Source organism: Heterodontus francisci, chromosome 2 (assembly GCF_036365525.1).
Source record: "Heterodontus francisci isolate sHetFra1 chromosome 2, sHetFra1.hap1, whole genome shotgun sequence".
In the NCBI taxonomy this organism is placed as follows: domain Eukaryota; kingdom Metazoa; phylum Chordata; class Chondrichthyes; order Heterodontiformes; family Heterodontidae; genus Heterodontus; species Heterodontus francisci.
Window position 1 is genome coordinate 72,422,339 of NC_090372.1, and position 19,718 is coordinate 72,442,056.

Consider the following 19,718-nt stretch of genomic DNA (forward strand, 5'->3'; position numbering starts at 1 on the left):
GCTTCCCCATGGTGCAGGGTGCCATCAATGCACACATGTGGCTTTGTAGGCATCACATCTAAATGCAGAGACATGCAACCAGAAAGGGTTCCACTCTCTGAGTGTGTAGTTGGTGCGTGATCACAGTCAGCAGGTGAATGCCTGGTATCCTGGCAGCTGTCGTGATGCATTTATCTGCGCCAGTTCGCTGTTCCTTCAGTGTTTGAGATACCTCGCCAAACCAGAGGGTGGCTGCTGAGCAACAAGAGCTGTCCACTGATCAACTGGCTCATGACTCCCTCTACAATGCAACCACGTGGGGTGGGGGGGGGAGAGCAAGAGAATCATGTGACCACATGGAATGTCATCAAGCAGACTACTGGAGTTCAAACAACAATTCTGATGCCTGGACCATTCTGGAGAAGACCTGCAGTACTTTCCAGGGTACTGTCGCAATTCATCATGGTCTGCTGTATCCTGCACAACCTCGGCATCATGACAACACAGTCCCTGTCACCAGGTACACAGTGAGCAGTTGAGGAGGAGGTGCAGGAAGAAGTGTGGAAACAACCACCACATCCCCTTTCCAGCCAGACTGTCTGTGATCGCCTTACCCGACTGTGGTTCCAGTGAGCACAGTCCCAATTCCCCATTCACACATTACCTTACTGACCATCACAGTGTCCCCTTGGCTGCAGTGCTGAATTAAAAGCCACCACAAACAACCATTCTAAGTCAATTTTATCAATTAAACCATCCAATATTCCATACAAAAGTCAGTTAATCACCCTTGTGCATTCTCTTGGTGCCTGTCCTAGTGCTTCTATGCAGTGCTATCCCAGTGGCTGCAGCATGGCTGTTGGTTAGCTGTTGATTTACTGCAGGGGAGATGTCAAGTGCTTCCTGCAAGATGACGACACATCTTCCTGCACATCTTGCAGGAAGCACTTGAGCAGTTCTGGGCCTGGAAGACCTGGCTTCAGATTGTACCACCTCTACATGGGCAGCAGCAGTCCGGGCTGGTTGGCTGAGAGGCAACAGCAAGGGCAGTGGTGGAGTGGGAGTGGTGGGAGGACGAATGCTGTTCTCCTGAGTGAAGACAGCATGTTCGTGCACTACAGAGCCACTGTCACTCCCCTGGGGCAGTCTGAGCAATCCTAGTAATCTGTTGGAGGACAGATTGCTGGACTGATGTGAGGTCCTGCAAACCCCTTTACATACTGGTAAGCAACAAACTGAGATTGCATAGCTTTAGTCTGACCTTCCACTGAAGCACTCAGACATTGGGTCTCTTCTTCTTGTGCTGCAATGGAAGTTCAGACATTGGCCATCAGACAGTGCATCATGGTTGGGTCTTCAAGTTTGCTCTTGGTATTGGCCATCACCTCCACCCTGGAAAGGATAGGCTCCAAACTCTCCACAAAGCCCTGTGCCACGTTGGTGCTGGACTCCTCCTCCATGTACTTTGACAGTGACAGCATGTTTTCTATCAGGGCTGCCAGTGCACCAAGCTGCTCACTGTGCATGCCCATCAGCCTTTTTCTGTGCACCACTTAAAGTCCTCATCTGCAGCAGAACTCATGCATGCGGCCTCACTCATCAGGGAGTTGGCACCTGCATGACCCTTTTCTGCTCCCTGGCTGCAAGCCTGTCCTACCTGGTGACTCACCACCTGTAGATCCCACCGCTTTGTTACCCTCTAAAGTACACACAGTGCCAGTATCTGAGCTGGTGACTGCAAGTGTGAGATTGAGTGATGGTGTTTCATCATCATCAGTCTCCTGTTCATCTTGCTCCTGCACTACTGCCTGGCAAGACAGCAGTTCTTACGTATCTGAAAGGAGAAAGGCACAAGGTTAGAGTTGTAGGGGGTGACATGGGAAAGTAAAATATGCCTGTTTACACCATCTGCATCTTGTAACAGAAGAGATTGTGGGATAAGGGGGAAATGGGATGTGGAAAGATGAATTAGGTAGGAACATATCGTCATCTTCAATGGTTTCAGTCCCGTTGCTGGCCACGTTCTCAGTTGTGGCCATTCCAGTGATGGCCAGCACCATCCCCTCCATTGGGTAAGGACATGCATCTGTGCATACCCCCTGTCGTTTAGGTGCTGCGGCTTCTGTTATGTGCTACCTTGTCCTGCAAGAGAGAGGGAACTGTGTCAGTGAGTGTTGTGCAATGTGTTTGGGTGATGTGCCTTCCGTAGTTGAATAGCTGGCAGTGTGTGCAAGCTGTGAGATGTGGGTGTGAGGCTTGCAACAGTGCTGAGCGTGTGAGGGTGAGGTGACGCTATGAATGTGAAGTATGAGTCATGGTTGATAAAGATTGTTGGTAGGTGAGTGATGGGGGTTTGGTTAAAAGAGCAGCATATGAGGCTAGTGGTTCAATTGTAAGGATGTGTCAGATGAAAATGAATTCATTGACCTTGACCACTCGTGTGAGGTCAGTAAACTTTTTGTGGTACTGTATCCAGGTTCTTTGGATTACACTGCTTGCATTGACAGCAATGGCTATCTGCTGCCACTGCCTTCTCAGGGTCTGCCTGGAAAGCTTCCTGATCCCCTGTGGCTGGAGGGCCTCCCCTGTCCACCTCCTGCACCAAGGCCTCCAGTGCTGCGTCAGAGAACCTTGGAGCATGCTATCTGCCCTGTTGCACCATTTCTCAGTTTTCTTCCTGATCAGAATTTCTTCCCCAGCCACTTCCAGTACCTGCTGCAGCCAGAATGCACCTCCCCTTTAAGAGATGCAGGCTGACTTTAAGTAGCGTAGGCTAGCGCCGCACGAACTTGAGCCCCCTGCTGAGTTGTGCGGCCACTCAACAGTGCGTTTAGTGCTGGCCTGCAGGCTACTATCATTTCACTTAGCAGACTGCACAAAGTCTGTATGCTGCCATCATCAGAAGCAGCAGGCAGAGATTAATCTGGGCCTTCATCCAATTTTCCCCCCCAAAGCACCACCTGTCTGTTATGTTTGCTAAGAGGTTCCTGGGTTCAACCCCCTGAGTTAGGTGATGACACCTGGAATGTGGTGATTAGCTTCAACAGCACTGAGTTAGGGAGGGGAGATCATCAAGCAGTCGCCGTTCTTGATTCCAGCAACCCCTGGTTGGACATTGTATGCAGACCAGACTGGGCTCATGTATAAGAACTCCAAGGTTGAATAACCTATCAAAATTCACTGTCTAGTCTCACACATGCAAAATAGCACTTTATGTGGTGAGCTAGGGAATCCTAACAGGATATAGCACCTTCGATAGAAAATGGGAAACAGCTCCATTCCATACTCCTGTATCAGCCAACCATAGTTTTTAAGGAGCTTTTGAAACAGAGGTAAGGTGGCAATGTTCAGAGATGGTGCTCGAGAGCCAGGGTCAAAGTGACTGAAAAAGCAGCCAAATTTGGGTGGAGCAGAGGGAGTTAGAGACCAAATGGTATGTGTTGTCGGGTTGTGTAAAACAAGATCATGAGGGGATTTGGTAATTAGGATGAGGCTTTTAAAACCAATTCACTAGAGATGAACAAGGAGCTGGTTGATGAGGGAACAGGAGGTTGAGCAAGTGGGGGATAGATCACAGCATGAAAAATGGTGTCTTGACGGACATTCTATTCTGTGCCTACATGCTTTTTTTCAAGGACTGAACTCCAAACTTGAAATAATCTGAATTTGAACAACATTTGGATCTTTGCAAATGACTCTAAATACTCAAATGTGAACAACTTTGTGTTTTCAATTCAATGCAGCACTTATTGTCAACATTTCCCATCCAATAGCAATTGGCACTCTTATTATTTGAAAACTCACCTTGTGTTGTGGGAAAATAATGGAATACTGTTGTTTGGCTATTTGCATAAAAGATTTTTCTGAAAATGCAGCTTATCCACAAAAGCTCAATGACATGGATTTTAAATTCCATCATGTATATTTGGTTTAGTATATTGTGGTGCTAAAATTCAAGTTGCTGGATTGAAAGAGTTGGTTTTGAGCCACGCACAGCATACTTGATAATTATGTTTTTAAAAGACACCTCTGAAATTATCAATGTTTGCTTCTCAATGCTTTTCTTCTCATGCACACAGCTGTCAGCTCTCTGTCTGCAGCTTATTTTTAAGGAGATTTTGGATGATGATGAACAAACAAGCTTTGCTGGAAGCAATCAAAGACCTAGCTCAGTGCTGTCTCGAGCACAGATTAGCTTCCTGTTGCGTGCTCAAAGCAGAGTCCAGAGTGATTTCATAATGCCAACCACAATGGTTTGTACATATACATAGAATCTGTGTGTTGTAACCTAAGAAGCTTTATTTTAACTGAAGCATATGTTCGTACAATCAGTGCTGATTTTGCTCTATATATGAGGATGAGAGCTATTTGAAATGATTCCTACATAAAAAGGAATGTGTGTATTATTAGGGCTGAGACAGATTAAATATATTAATCTGTGATCCTTCAGAAATATAAAGCTTCCAGGCAACAGTACAATAATCAAGATTGATAATAAGAAACATTGGGCATTGTTTCCCATATAATAAAGTATCTGCTTTGACTCTGTGGTTGCAGTTATTCTTTACTTCTGCTTATTATTAAAACATGTTTTTCAAGGCTTATTTTTTCTCATACAGTCCTAAATTGACAAAACAGCACATAATATCTCTGAATACTTATACAGTTCTAACTTAAAACACAAAGTCACAAAAAGCATTAATAAAAGCAAACTGTCTTCTAAATCTTTTCAGCGTATTAGCTGTAAGCAAGTGAGAATCCTTTTAAATACTAATGGAAATGGCCGTCTCCCGACTTGTATCACACATGGTTTGTGAGCTGGTTGTGGCATTGGCAGTAGAAATGTGGGTAGAGACAGGAATGGTTTGTCGACCTTCTTCTTTGGCCTCCTTGTCTCGGGAGACAACGGGTAAGCGTCTGGAGGTGGTCAGTGGTTTGTGGAGCAGCGCCTGGAGTGGCTATAAAGGCCAATACTAGAGTGACAGACTCTTCCACCGGTGCTGCAGATAAAATTGGTTGTCAGGGCTGTTTCGCAGTTGGCTCTCCCCTTGCGCTTCTGTCTTTTTTCCTGCCAACTGCTAAGTGGACCTTAATTGCATCATTTTACCCCAATTTGCATATATTAGTGAGCTCCCTGACCGTGTACAGTGGGAGCTCTCGGCACTTAAATCAAAGTTCACTCAAAACTCGGAATGGGTGGACCAGCAGGTGTAAGTCGGTGGTTCAACCTTGGTCCTTCTGCACCCCATTTTCAGGCAGCGCCAGGGTGAACATTCCCTGATTCCCTTCATTACCAACGACAAGACAATAATCAACCCCAATCTCTTTCATCTGGTTCTTTTTCAGCTTTCAACCCATAGCACAAATCTCAGCATTGACACAACTGAAGGGTAAGATTGGTTGAAATAGCATCACATTAGCATATTTCATCAGAATACCCTCATGTCAGCCTGCCTGGCTGCAATTAAGTTTGAATCAACAACATGAGACTACTTTTAAATACTAGAAGAAGATTTCATATCTTGAATAATGTTTTCTATTTATGTGAACAGTCTAAAGGTGCTGAGAGCAATTAAACATATTTAATGATTTATAAGGAAAGCAATAACATTAGACAATTACTAATAAGTGTTGGCATTAATCCACATATGTGGGGCATTAAAAATGTATCTCATAGATTATGAGTCTATTCTTGTGATTTATCTAGTATATGACTAAGTCCTCAAAAATTGGCCATTCTCAACAAGTTAGCTTGGACAGTGAACGCTCAATGAGGTCTGCTGAGTTCATGAACTAGTGTTGCACCCAGGCCAAGAGTAGATAATACAAAAAAACACAATGAAAACTTTTTAAATTTTTATTCTTCCACTTCCAAGTGACAGCACAGTGAGTCAAATATTGTGAATTTGCATAATAACCTGTTTTAAGGAACTTTGCGCCACTAAATCTCTACTAGTCTCCACATATTCAGGAGCCTTAACCTGCAATAAATCTCAAAGTGTTTTCAGCTTGTAATAAAAGGATCTGGATAGTAAATTTCCATCATGGATAAATCGTGTCCTGGCATATTTCTGATTAAAGATGTTGGTTCTAGTTTCAGACATGTCTAACTAATTTAAGGGACTTTGCAAATTGTTACAGGGATGTGAAACACTGCCTGATTATTGCCCATCAATAACCTAATTGCAAGTTAACTGAAGTCATAAAATATTAGACCAGCCAATGATAATATTGGAGTACTAAATGAAAAATCTACATATTAGGCCAAAAGCACTCACTTATACGTGATCTATATCAGCCCATTTCAGCGCAACATAGAACTAACTAACCACAACCCTTATAAAGAGTAACATGCATTTATGAACTATTGGTGTACTATTACTTTTCATACTCCTTTAACAAAGTTTAAAAAGGTAGAAGAGAGAATTAAGGGATGATTTTTAGTGGGACAACAGAAGTAAGGAAATCGAATGGAAGTCAGTTCTGCCAGATTCCCACTTTTCTCAGTCCCTGCTCAATCTTCCAACTAGGCTGGAGCTCTCATCTGCTTTGCCAGGTCTCTGCCCCCTTTATGGTGCCCAAAGATTCCTGGGTTTTCCTCCAAGAGGCTGCAGCAAAACCTTGCAGCTACCGTAGACATAAACACAACACATGAATGCAAATGAGACAGAGAGAGTGTTCTCAACTTCCTTCACTTTCCTGAAGGGGTGACCAGATGCAAGGGTCCGTGAAAAACCTGACTATGGGCTTGCAGCAGGTAACTTCCGTGCCCCTCACCCCAGACCTTCTGTGCAGTGCAGGAGAGCGGTCAGGAAAATTGGATCAGCCTTAGGTCAGCGGTAACATTCTTGCTTCTGTGTCAGAAGGCTGTGTTTTCGAGCCTTGCCGCCACAGACTTGAGCACATAGCCAAGACTGACACTTCAATGCAAAACTGAGGGACTGCTGCACGGTTGGAGGTACTGTCTTTTGGAGGAGCTCTTAAACCAATGTGTCTGCCCTCTTAGGCAGGCATAAAAGATCCCTGCCCGAACTTGAAAAAGTGCAGGGGAATTCTGCTGGTATTGCGGCTAACATTATTCACTCAGCCAACATCATTAAACAGATTATATGATCATTTATCTAGTTAGTTTAGTTAGTTTAGAGATACAGCACTGAAACAGGCCCTTCGGCCCACCGAGTCTGTGCCGACCATCAACCACCCATTTACACTAATCCTACACTAATTCCATATTCCTACCACATCCCCACCTGTCCCTATATTTCCTTACCACCTACCTATACTAGGGGCAATTTATAATGGCCAATTTACCTATCAACCTGCAAGTCTTTGGCATGTGGGAGGAAACCGGAGCACCCGGAGGAAACCCACGCAGACACAGGGAGAACTTGCAAACTCCATGGTGTTTTCCTACATTCCAACAGTGACCACACTTCAAAAGTACTTCATTAGCTGTGAAGTACTTTGGGACAACCTGATGATGTGAAAGATGCTCTGTAATTGTGAGTTTTTTCCTATGTTTATGTCATCTCCTTATTCATTCTCACAGATGAAACACCTCACATTTCTCCATATTAATTTTCACCTAACATTTACCTGCCCAATCAACTAATTTGTTTAAATTCCTTTACAGAAATCACAGTTAACCATATTCCCTGTATTTGTGTCATCAGCAAGTTTATGAAATCATGCCTTCTGTACTTGAGTCTAGATCATGGAAAAAGAGGGGAAAAAGTAATGACTCTTGGAGGATACCACTGTTTACAATGGCCCAGTCTGAAAAGCATCTATTAACCACTAGTCTCTGCTGTCTGACTTTAGCCAACTGCTCATACATACTGCCACATTCTCTTTAATACAGTGGAGCATGATTTTATAAACAAGATTCCTATGTGCTACCTAATTTGCCTGCTTTTGAAAATCCATAAATACAATATCCATTGCATTTTCATTTTTTTTTTCTCAGATAACTCTAATAAATCTAGAAGCTTACCCACTAACAATGTTAGGCAAGCTGACAGGGCTATAATTTCTCATTTTAACCTTTCTCCTTTCTTGAACAGAAAACCATCCTTTACAACAACTTCCATATCCAAGGATGTTTGAAAGATTGTGATGAAAGCCTCTGCTATTTTCTCTCTGACTTCCTTCAGCATTCTAGGATGTACTCTAGTATGGCCCGGTGCTTTTTTCCACTTTTTCAATGCTGTTTCCCTATCTACAATTATACTAATTGCTCCACCTCCTCCTTTTGTCCGTTTTCATTCCCACTATCACACTACTTTATAAAAACCAAAGCAAAGTATTCATTTAGTATCGCTGCCATTCTTGCCTCCTCCAAGATATTTCCTTTTCGATCTCCAATTGGTCCTATTCTTTTATTATCTTATGGGTTTATAAATCCTGTACAATTTCCCCCTGTGTTACTTGTCAGTATTTGTTCATACCAGCTCTTGGCCTTTCTGATCTTTATTTTTTCTTCCTCTTTGTTTTCTTTACTTTTATATGCCTGAAGTTTGTAATATGCTTCTTCTTTAAGTCTCATTTCAATTTAATCTCTCTACACATGAAAGAAACTTCAGCTATTGCTGCACTACCTTTAATTCTTCTGGAAATATGTACAGGTTGGACATTCAAAATCCGACTGTCTGTAAACCAAAATTGTCGAAAAACCAGGCATTTTTGAAAATATTCCATTTGATATTCAGTTAAATGAAATTCGGACTTACTGTCCAAATACCAGGACAATTTGGCTCGGTGCTAGTTCTAATTCCCACGCTCCAAGTCGACCCAAACAATGATGTGGATAGTAACAGACTTCAGGAGGACAAAGACTTGTGAAATGGGCAGGCACATGACAGATGAAATTTAATGCAGAGAAATGTGAAGTAATGCATTTTGGAAGGAAGAGTGAGGCGAAGGCAATATAAACTAAATGGTACAATTTTAAAGGGAGTACAGGAACAGAGTGAACTGTGGGTTTATGTAGACAACTCTTTGACTATGGCAGGATAAATTTATAACGCTGTTAAAAAAGCTTACAAAATCCTTGTCGTAGGCATAGAGTATAAAAGCAAGGAATTTATACCAAGCCTTTATTTAACGCTGATAAGACCTCAGCTGGAGTACTGGGGAGAATTTTAAGCCCTGAGAACAAGTAGGTTGGGGTGGGTGGAGGATTGAAATTAATGAGTTCTTGATCAGACCCACGACCTGTCTCCAACTGTTCACTGCCCACTTTTGGATTTAACAAGGCGCATTTGGATGCTGGAAAAAAATCGATTCTTCAAAGTCAGGGATTTAATTATTGCAGGCAGGCTGGTAGTTATTGGTGCAATTTATGTCCTTAGGAGATGTTGTTGAGGTCTTTGTAAACAGAGTTAAATTTTACTCTAAATTTAGCATGTGCAACACTGGTTTCTTGGCAAACTGGCCAGTAAAGCAATCGGGATTGAGCCTGGAATTTAAACTTGTCATTGCCCAATCTGAATAAAAGTTCACTCATTGCAACTGCTGTCTCAGTTCCCTCCGTCAACCATTTGGCAGAGAACGGATTGTGGGGGTACAGCTTTCTTCAATCTTGGAGGCTTTCAAGCTAACAAGATCAGAATAGATGTGTTTGACAGCACATCAGAAGAGGAAGACAATCATCCATCACAGTGATGGTGTGCTGTGGTGGAATCACAGGAGAGAGGTGCACAGGTTGGAGGTGCACAGGAGGGAGATGCAGAATAGAGAGGTACAGAGGAGAGCAGTGCAGAAGAAAGATGCACAGGTGGAGGTGCAGAGGATGGAGGTGCAAAGGAGGAAGGTGCAGAGTAGAGACGTACAGAGGAGAGAGGTGCAAAGGAGGGAGGTGCAGAGGAGGGAGGTGCAGAGGAAACAGGTGCAGAGGAGGAGTTGCAGAGGAGGGAGGTGCAGAGGAGAGGAGTGGAGGTCACAGGAGGCACTATCCGCGTCACAAGTTGCAGATCAGCTTGGTGAAGATTAGCGATGCTTTGTAAAGCTTTGAAAAGCAATTGTCAATCAGCTTAAGGCGGCAAACAATTTGGCATCCAAAGTTTGCACGGCCGTGCAAATAACCTGCATGGACTAATCTGAGAGCCATGCTTGAAGCTCCATGGAGGCAGCCATTCTCTGCATGGCAGATGTTCTTGTAGTCCAGTAGTGGTTGAATTGGACTCCTCCATCATCTTCACTATTGGTGAGAGTATACATGGCACATTTGCCAATACCTGGCTAAATTGTTGATGCCCCTCTAACATTCCCTTTCTCAATGATAGCCCCTGGGGTTCAGCATCTGTGTCCATGTGTGGATTGCTTGAACAGGATTGGACCCCCGACATGAACTCTCCAAAGCTGTCCCTGGCACCAGCATCTGCTTGTGCTGACTTGTGAATTGTGAATCACCAGAAGGAATGATGTCTTTTGAGGAAGAGTTCTCATGGATGTCCTGTGATATTGCTGTATGCAAGGAAGCCCTGGAAGACAAAAGACAGAGATATGATTTGGTCATGGCAGTGTACCAATCTCAACAATCCCCATACTCAATATTGTCATAGTTCAGCCACTGATGATCCACAGTCAGTACGTGTCTATCTGCAAGCTATCTGCCTGTCTCCCCATCTCCAACTGAGGGACGCAAATATGCCACTTAACTCCAGGGCCTCCTCTTGTGTATCAGTTAGCAGGACTATTTATGTTGGTCCACCTCCAGTTTTGCATTCTCTACTCCTACAAAAAAGAAAGGCTTGCATTTATATCGTTCCTTCTATGATCACAGGACATCCCAAAGCATTTTACAGCCAATGAAGCACTTTTGAAGTGCAGTCACCATTGTAATGCAGGAATTGTGGCAGCCAATTTGCACAGAGCAAATTCCCATAAGCAGCAATGTGATAATGGCCAGATAATCTGTTTAAGTTGATGTTGTTTGAGGGATAAACATTGGCCAGGACACCGGGAGAACCCCTTGTTCTTCTTCATGCTAGTATCATGGAATCTTTGATGTCCACCTAAGAGAGCAGATAGGGCCTCAATTTAATGTTTTTTCTGAAAGATTACACCTCCAATAGTGCAGCACTCTTTCAGTCCTGCACTGGAGTGTCAGCCTAGATTTTGTATCAAGAATCTGGAGTGGGACTTGAACCCACAACTTACTGACTCAGACTCAAGAATGCTACCACTGAGTCAGGGCTGACACCAGGGAGGCAAAAAAACAGACCTGTAAGTAACTTAAGTATCAGGTATTCACCCAATAGTTGTAGTGTTTTCAGTCAGGGTGACTATAAGAGACTTGCATCACATTACATAAGGATTGAGATGTGTGGCAATGGTGGATCAATAAATGGCCTGGTTAGGTCATTAAAGCATTTTCTGCACTGAATCCAAGACTGGGGCACAATGCTGCTGCTGCTCACCAACTCAGCTACCCCCAACCACACTTTCTTGGTGAGAGCAGAAGGTTTCCTCCTCCCATTGCTGAGGAAATGTATGTTCCTCCTCCTCCTGATGGCAGCCAGCAGTAATTCCAGCGATGCGTCATAGAATCTGGGTGCTGCTTTTGCTCTATGTGCACTATCCATCTCCAATACGTCCAATTTTCTATATGTGCAGTGTCCCTCTAAACACAGCTGAGATCACATCACGTGGGGCTGAATTGTATGTGCTATTCAGCTTGGAGGCGCCAAACTTGTAAATCAAAAATAATTGGTTCAGTTGAGTTGCGATTATAGATTCTGACCTGCTGATTTGATGTTCAGGTTTCTCCCGTGCAATTCCAACCCTCTTCTCAGAAGCCACCTTTAAATTAAAGCTGGAGTCATTGCCCAGAATTTTACGTGGTGGCAGAGGCCCTGCCCACCAGTTTAAAAGCCTGGAAGACACACAGAAATTTTGCACGGTCTAACTGAGTCTTGAGTTTGGGCAACTGAAAGGTGATCTCATCAGAGACAGGATTGTCTTAAGAACAAAAGATCCCACTGTCAAAATATGTCTGCTAAGAGAAGCTTACTCTGAAGAAAGCTATTGACATGCAGAAGCTCTTGAGAAACACAGCCATACAGAAATTGAAGGGAAAACTGTGAGGTTGGATTTCAGCAACCAAGGGGACAGAAGTGGTGATGGTCCCACAAGACATTGTTTGTTTGTGGCCTTTCTGATGACACAACTGAAGAAACTTTAAAAGATGCATTTGAAGGAGCTGAGAACGCTAGAATTGCAACAGACAGAGAATCTGGAAGATCAAAAGGTTTTGGCTTTGTGGACTTCCATCAGAAAAAGATACAAAATCAGCTAAGGAAATGTTGGAAGGTGGAGAAATTAAGGGATGCAAAGAGACACTTGTCTTTGCTTGAAAGCCAGCGAGGTGGTCGAAACTTTTTCAGAGCTTAAAGAAGATAGGGTGGATTTGGAGAATTAAGAGGTGCAAAGACAACTCCTCAAGGAAAGAAAATCAAATTTGATTTATAAAGACTAATAGAACTGCTTTACTTCTTTGGCCGGAATTTTTCATTGGACGGGAGATCCCGTCCACCGGCCGAAAAGTGGGTGGTGAGCCCGCCTCCGCCGGGCCTGGGGAGCCAGACCAGGAGTTTTTGCTCCCCAGGTCCTTAATGGGCCTTGGTTGGAACTTCCACTTCCTTGAGGAAGGAAGCCCCACTTAATGGAGCTGCCGGTCAGTCAGTGGGCTGGCAGCTCTTAGTCCCAGCAGCGCCACTGTTAGCGGCGCCCACTGTTGGTTCTACACCCAGCAATCGCAATGAAGATGAAGGGTGGCCCCAGAATTAAGGTATGTTTTTAGTGCCTTGCCAGGGCCAATCGGTTGGGCTCTGGCAAGGCAAAGGGGGTCAGTTAGTGGGGTGGGGTAAGTGGTTGTGCAGTGGGGGGATTGGGGCTTTGGGGGCGGCCCTCCATGGGGCATAGGATGCCTGATCAGGAGGGCCCCCACCAACCCCCAAGAATGCCTCCTGGTTCCACCAGGTGGGCTTTTTGAGGCCTCAGCTGCCTGCCAGCCAAGGGGAAAATACCCGTGGCGGTGGGCAGCGACCCTTAAGTGCCAGTTAATTGGTCACTAAGGGCCTTAATTGGCCTGGGGCAGATGGGCCGTATCTCTCTTCCCTCATCCCAACCCTCCCCTTTTGCATTTTTGCTTTCAGGTGCCCAGGAACTACTGCCTGGCCAGAGATTACAGCCTCACCATGAAGGGGTGGAGCTACAGCAGATACCTGATGAAGAAGCTCAATAACTTGATCTGACATTGGCAGCCACCAGCTCAGATACTGGCACTGCATGAACTTGAGAGGGTAGTATAGAATCAGGATCTGCATTTGCTGAGTCACTGGGCACAAATGGGCTGCAGCCAGGGCAGGAAAAAGGATGGCAAGTGTGTTAGTTCCCCAGAGGGTGAGATGACAGATAGGTTCTGCCGCAGAGGACGCAGATGAGGACTTTGATGGGGTGATGTTCAGGAGAACATAATGAAATGTTTAGTGCATTGGCAGGCCTGACACAGAGCCTGCTGTCACTTTCAAGAAGCATGACAGAGTCTGGCTCCAATTTAGCACAGGGCTTTGCGCAGAGTTTGAGCCCATCCCTTCCAGTGTGAAAGTAGTGGTAGACTCCATAAAAGGATTGGCTGACCCAGCCATGATGCAGCGTCTGATGGCCGAGGTCTCAGCTTCAATTTGCAGCATAAACAAAAGCCACCCAATGTCTGAATGCTGCAGTGGAAGCTCAAACTGAGTTTCAGAGATCCATGTTTGTTGTCATGCAGGCTTAGCTTGGTACCACGCAGACTCAGACTACTGCCATCATGGCTGCGGATACCAGTGCTCAAAGGGGCATGCAGGGTTTCACGGCAGTTCAGCAATCTGTCCTCCTGTCGATTACCAGGATCACTCCCAGGGAAGTGGCAACGACTCTGTAGTGCATAAACCTGCTGTCCTCTCTCAGGATGACAGAATTCATCCTCCCACCCCTGCCACTCCACTGCCTTTGCTGTTGCCTGTCAGCTCATGCTGAGATGCTGCAGTCCAAAGCCAGGTACATAGGCCCTTGAATGTTTCCCGCCATTTATCAGTCCAAGACTGGATGTCACGCAGGCCCTGCTGTGACTTTGTATGGGGTTGCTTTATTCTTGGTGGAGTTATGAATGGAGCTGAGCCATGTGCAATCATGAGCCCCACTCTCAACCGTGTGACAGAGGGGAAGTCATTGATGAAAAAGCTGAAGATGGTTGGGATAAAGACACTTCCTTAAGAAACTCTTGCAGTGATGTTTTGTAGCTGTGATGACGGGCATTTGACAATCACAAATATTTTCCTTTGCATCAACTATGACTCCAGCCATTGGAAGGTTTTCTAATTGATCTCAGTCTTGCTAAGGATCCTTGGTGCAATATTCTGTTGAATGCTGCCTTGATGTTGAGGGCAATTACTTTTACCTTTCCTAAAAATTATTATTCACAGACATGCAGACGTTCAGTCTTTAGTCACTCACAACTGTGTACTTGTGCAAAGGCTACTTCTATAACTTTTTATACCCTGCTTGCTTGTATGTGGTCCTCTGATGCCGTAGCAGTGCAAGATATAACATTCTCTCTTTTTGTTATACAGCAATTCACTGGGTTATTCTGAGCTGCTTGTACAATGCAGCTTGCACTGTATCTGGAAATATTTAAAGTCCCAGGGTGTTCGATCTCTTCACAATGCACTGAAATAGGCCTTCCAGCTCTTCTATAAACTTAGCTTCATTCTGTATTTTGCATCTGGCAGAATAACATTTTCATAAATTATGTGACATTTGGTTGAATCAAAAATTCATACAAGACTGGCTGTTTAGTTTGGATTCAAGTTATTTTACAAGATACAGAGATCATTGAGGCAAAGAAGCTGCATAGCAGCTGATTCATGGCCAGTGAGGGGGAAAAAAGCAACTTCATTTTGTTCTTCAGTGAACACTGACAACTTTATTTATTTAAATAGATGTTAATTTCAGATATACAGGCTGATTTTTTTTTATTAAATTGAACTCTTGCACTATTCCTGTTTCTCTTGCTCTTTTCACTTCCCCATTTTGGCTCAGTAAAATAGCACAACTGTTCAGAATTATATCATACACCCAGACTTCAGAACTCTCTTGATTCAGTGTTGTTGTTTCACTGCCTGGACCTGAGGAATAATGTAACAACAAAAACTTGTATTTAATGTAATAAATCATCCCAAGGCACTTCACATGTGCATTATAAAACAAAATTTGACACCAAGCCACATAAGGAGATATTAGGGCAGCTGACCAAAAGCTTGGCCAAAGAGATACGTTTTAAGGAGTAGCTTAACACAGGAGAGGTAGGGGGTGGGAAGGTTTAGGATGGGAATTTCCAAGCTTAGGGCCTTGACAGCTGAAGGTACTCCAATGGTAGAGTGATTAAAATCTGGAATGCTCAAGAGGCCAGAATTGGAGAAATGCAGATATCTTGGAGGGTTCTGGGGCTGGAGGAGATCACAGAGATAGGGAGGGGATGAGACCATGGTGGGACTTGAAAACAAGGAAGAGCATTTTTAAAATTGAGGCATTGCTTAACGGGGATCCAATGTAGATCAGTGAGCAGGAGGGTAATGGGTAAACAGGACCTGGCAGGAGTATGGACGCAGGCAGCAGAGTTACATAGAAAATAGGAAAAGAGTCCTATTTTCAGAATGTAATATTCCACTCAGCAGAATAGTGCAGTTTCTGTTAAGGGTAGTTTTCTAGGTGTGACCATCACCCTCTATTTTCTGATGTGGGCTTAAAACAGTGATAACTGCTTACAACCGTCTCCTTAAATCTCATTTCCTGCCCCCTCCACCCTCACCTCCAACAACAAGTGCAAGGAGCTCATGCCTTCCTTATCACAAAGATTGACACCATCTGATCAGCTACCTCTGCACCTTCCTCCCTTGCCCTTGTCCTCCAGCCAACCCATTCCCAGGCTTTTCTCTTATGCCTTGACCCTGAAACCACATTGTTTCCAGTTTCTTTCTTTTCTCCCCTACCTTATGCTCACTTGACCATTTACTACTAAACTGCTGACTACCCAACATTCAAGCTGACATTGTAAATGGTTACGTCTCCTCAGGTACTGCCCGTTTTTCTGTCAAAAATGTTGTCATCACCTTCCCTTCTCAAAAAGCCCACCCTCAACCCCTCTACTCTTGAAAATTACTGTTCCATCTCCACCCTCCCCTTCCTCTCCTAAGTTCTTAAGCACAATGTTACCTTCCAAATCCTTGCCCATCCTTCCTACAATTCCACATCTGAATTTCTCTAATCAAATTTCTGTTGTTGCTACAGTATAGAAATGGCCCTAACCAAAGCCACAAATTACATCCTTTGTGAGTATAACGGTAATGCATTATCCCTCCTCATCTTCCTTGACATCTCTGCAGCCTTTGACATGGTCGGTCACACCATCCACCTTCAACATCTTTTCTCCATTGACCAGCTCATTGGGATTGTCCTCGCTTGGTTCCAATCTTACCTGTATCATTGTAGACAGAGCATGTCAAGCAATGGCTTCTCTTTCAAATACCACACGATTACATCCAGAATTCCCCAAAGCTCTGTCATTGACATCCTCTTCTTTCTATCTACTGCCTCTTGGTGGCCTGATCCACATACATGAGTCAGATTCCACACGTATTCTGACAACACCCAGTTCTATGTCTCCACCACCTCTCTCGACCCAATGCCCTGTGAAGCCACTGTTTGTGGCCTTCCCACAAAGTCTGTACCCTCGCAACTGATACCAACCCACACCCCAGACTGTTTGCAACCTTGTCATTGCTATTCATGACATACCATGACAGCAGATCTCCTGGTGGGAGTATCTACAAGCAGCAGCAGCATTCCTATTCAACCCCATGCTGAATTTCTGACCACATATTCCGTCCATAACAAAGAGCGCCTGCTTCCAGCTCTGTTAACACTGTTCAGGTCCAACCCCACCCCGGCTCAGTCTATCTGCTGCTGAAACCCACTTCAGATTCGACTATTCCAATTCTCTCCTGGCCGTCCTCCCATTACTTCAGCTCATCCAAAAATCTGCTACCCATATCCTACCTACACCATGTTTCACTCATCTATCAACCCTGTCTTTGCTGACTTACTTTGGTTCCTGATGCCCCAGTGTCTCAAATTTAAAATTCTTAACCTTGTGGTTAAATCCTTTCATGTCCTTGTGCTTTACTGATCTCTGCAACCTCCTCCACCTCTCCACCAACCCCACAAACTCTCTATTCCTCTGACTCTGATGTGCGATGTACCCACACCTTCGCTCCACAATTGAAGTTCATGCCGTCAGTCATCTTGGCCCCATGGTCTGAAATTACCTCCCTAAATCCTTCCATCTCTCCACCTCCCTCTCTTCCTTTAAAGCCCTCCTTAAAACCCACCTCTTTGACTGAGCTTTTAGACACTCTCCTAATATCTCCTTTTTTGTTTTGGTGTCAATTTTTGTCTGATCAAGTGTCTTTGGAACATTTAGCTGTGTTATAGTCACTATGGCCACGATACTGATGAGTGGGTTTTCCAAGTCGGAGGTGGGTGTGGGAAGAGTTTCAGTTGGGAAACCTGAAAGTTTGAGTTTTCCTGCACACTGTAGAGTTTTAATTCCACATCGTGTGTATTTCTTTTTTGACAGGATTCTCATCCGGAAGTCAGCCTGATTGTCAGGCTTGGCTTTTAGTTGGATGGGGAGTATTCCAGAGCAGGTCGCAGCCACAGCCACTACCACAGGTAAGAAGCCTGCAGCTGATAGGGGGAGTGTGGGGGTGGTCCAATCTCCGACCTTGGTGGATCTGGATCCTGTCCCCAGAGGCCTTGGAAGCTCAGCCACTCAGGGTTACATCTGTAAAGCAGTTCAAATGTGAGGCTGCCAGCCTCATCATAATATTTAAATGGTCAACCCACCTCCTGGGAGTGTGTTAGCCGCCTGTCGCCACCTGTCCCACCTTCATTAAACCCTGTAGTGGGTGGGCTGGAGGCATATTGAGGCTGGGTTAAAGATTTTTAAACTTTTTACATCTCAGCTGACACCAACCCACCAATCTTGAGGGTAAAGATTTGCCCCTATATAAATGCAATGTTGTTATTATTTATAGCACCTACAACGTGACCTCTGAGCAATTTCCCTGGATCATCCTCATTACATACCTATGGTGAGCTTTTGGCCCAGATTGGGCCTACCTCATCATTAGATGGATGGAGTAATTATAAGCTTCACTAACTAGGCAGCAAACTGGCAGAGCAGATTAAATACCCTTGTAGATTTCGTCCAATTCGTGTTCCGTTGGTTCTAATTTGTAACATTCACTCCATCAGCAATGAACACCAGCACTTACACAGGGTTCATCATATCTGTGCTTTGCTAGTCTTCATAGTTGTCAGGAGTCAGGAACAGGCATCCGGAATCATCCTTGCACTCTTGTTTCTCTATCAAGAAATCTGGTGCCATAAATTGCCTTAAAGTGGTGGCATTATAACTGCTGCCTGGAAAATAGATGACATACATGTTGATAGACTGGAAGCCCATGTGGTTCATGTAGTGAGGAAAATGTGCAGAGGGACCATTTGGCCATGTGGGTACAAATCAATGACACCCTCAACCTTAGGGAATTCTACCATGTGAATAAACTGCACAGCCAGTTCACCCTGCTACCAATTGTCCACAAAGCGAGTGACAAAATTGTTTGCCCTGGAGAACAGTACATCAGTCACCTGCTTGGTACATCTGTGATGTGCAGATTTGCTGATGTTATTGATGTTCCCTACATTAGCTTGAAAAAAGCCAGGTGCAGAAGACTTCTGTGCTATGATGCACTTGGCATCCACTGGCAGTGCCATCCCTTGCTTGAGATTGTTTGGAGGACAAATTCCAGGATAAGCGTCAGCAAATTGCCACTGATACAGTCTGATCTACTTCACATCAACTTCATTTGTTCCTCTTTCCCGTCCTCCAAATAGCACATTTTATCCCCTTTGGAAGGTTACTTTTCAAACTTAGCATTGTTCCAACTAAAATTTAGCAGACAAAACTCACAAGCCAAAAAATCTCTACAAAAATATACAGAAAATGACATCTAGTGAAAATATAAATCTAAAGTACATTTTCAGATTCTTTTTTCTAAAACAACTGATACACCTTTAAATGCTTCCTACCAGCTTGGAACATGCTTGTACCCTGTGTCTGGTTAGAATAAACCAGCCACATAAAAGTTCTTGGACTTTAGTGACCTTATCAGCCACTGGCAGCACCATTCCTGTGATGGAGGTTGTCTGGAAGATTTATACAGGGAAACTGAAGACATAATGCATTCCTGGTGAGAATAATGAGAAATTCACAGGAAATGTTGCATTTCTCATAAGGATATCATTTCAATACATTATACCAATACATTATAACTTACCTGTTTTTGATTTTAAAAAAAACTTACCTTAAGGCCTGATGGAAGCTTGCAAGATGCAAAAAATAAGTGGAGATCTAGACAGATTGGGTCTCTGACTCAACCCACCCCCACCAGGCTCAGTACCTTTCCAGTACCATCAGCACTGCCGACTAGAAAATTACTGATCAAGTTTCAATCAAGTTTTATTGCCTCCAGCTAAATCAATGCACTTAATTTCATTTTTTATATAAGTAGCAGACACAATGGACTCTTTCTTTGCTGTACCCATTCTGTAATTCTGTGATTCTACTTTTC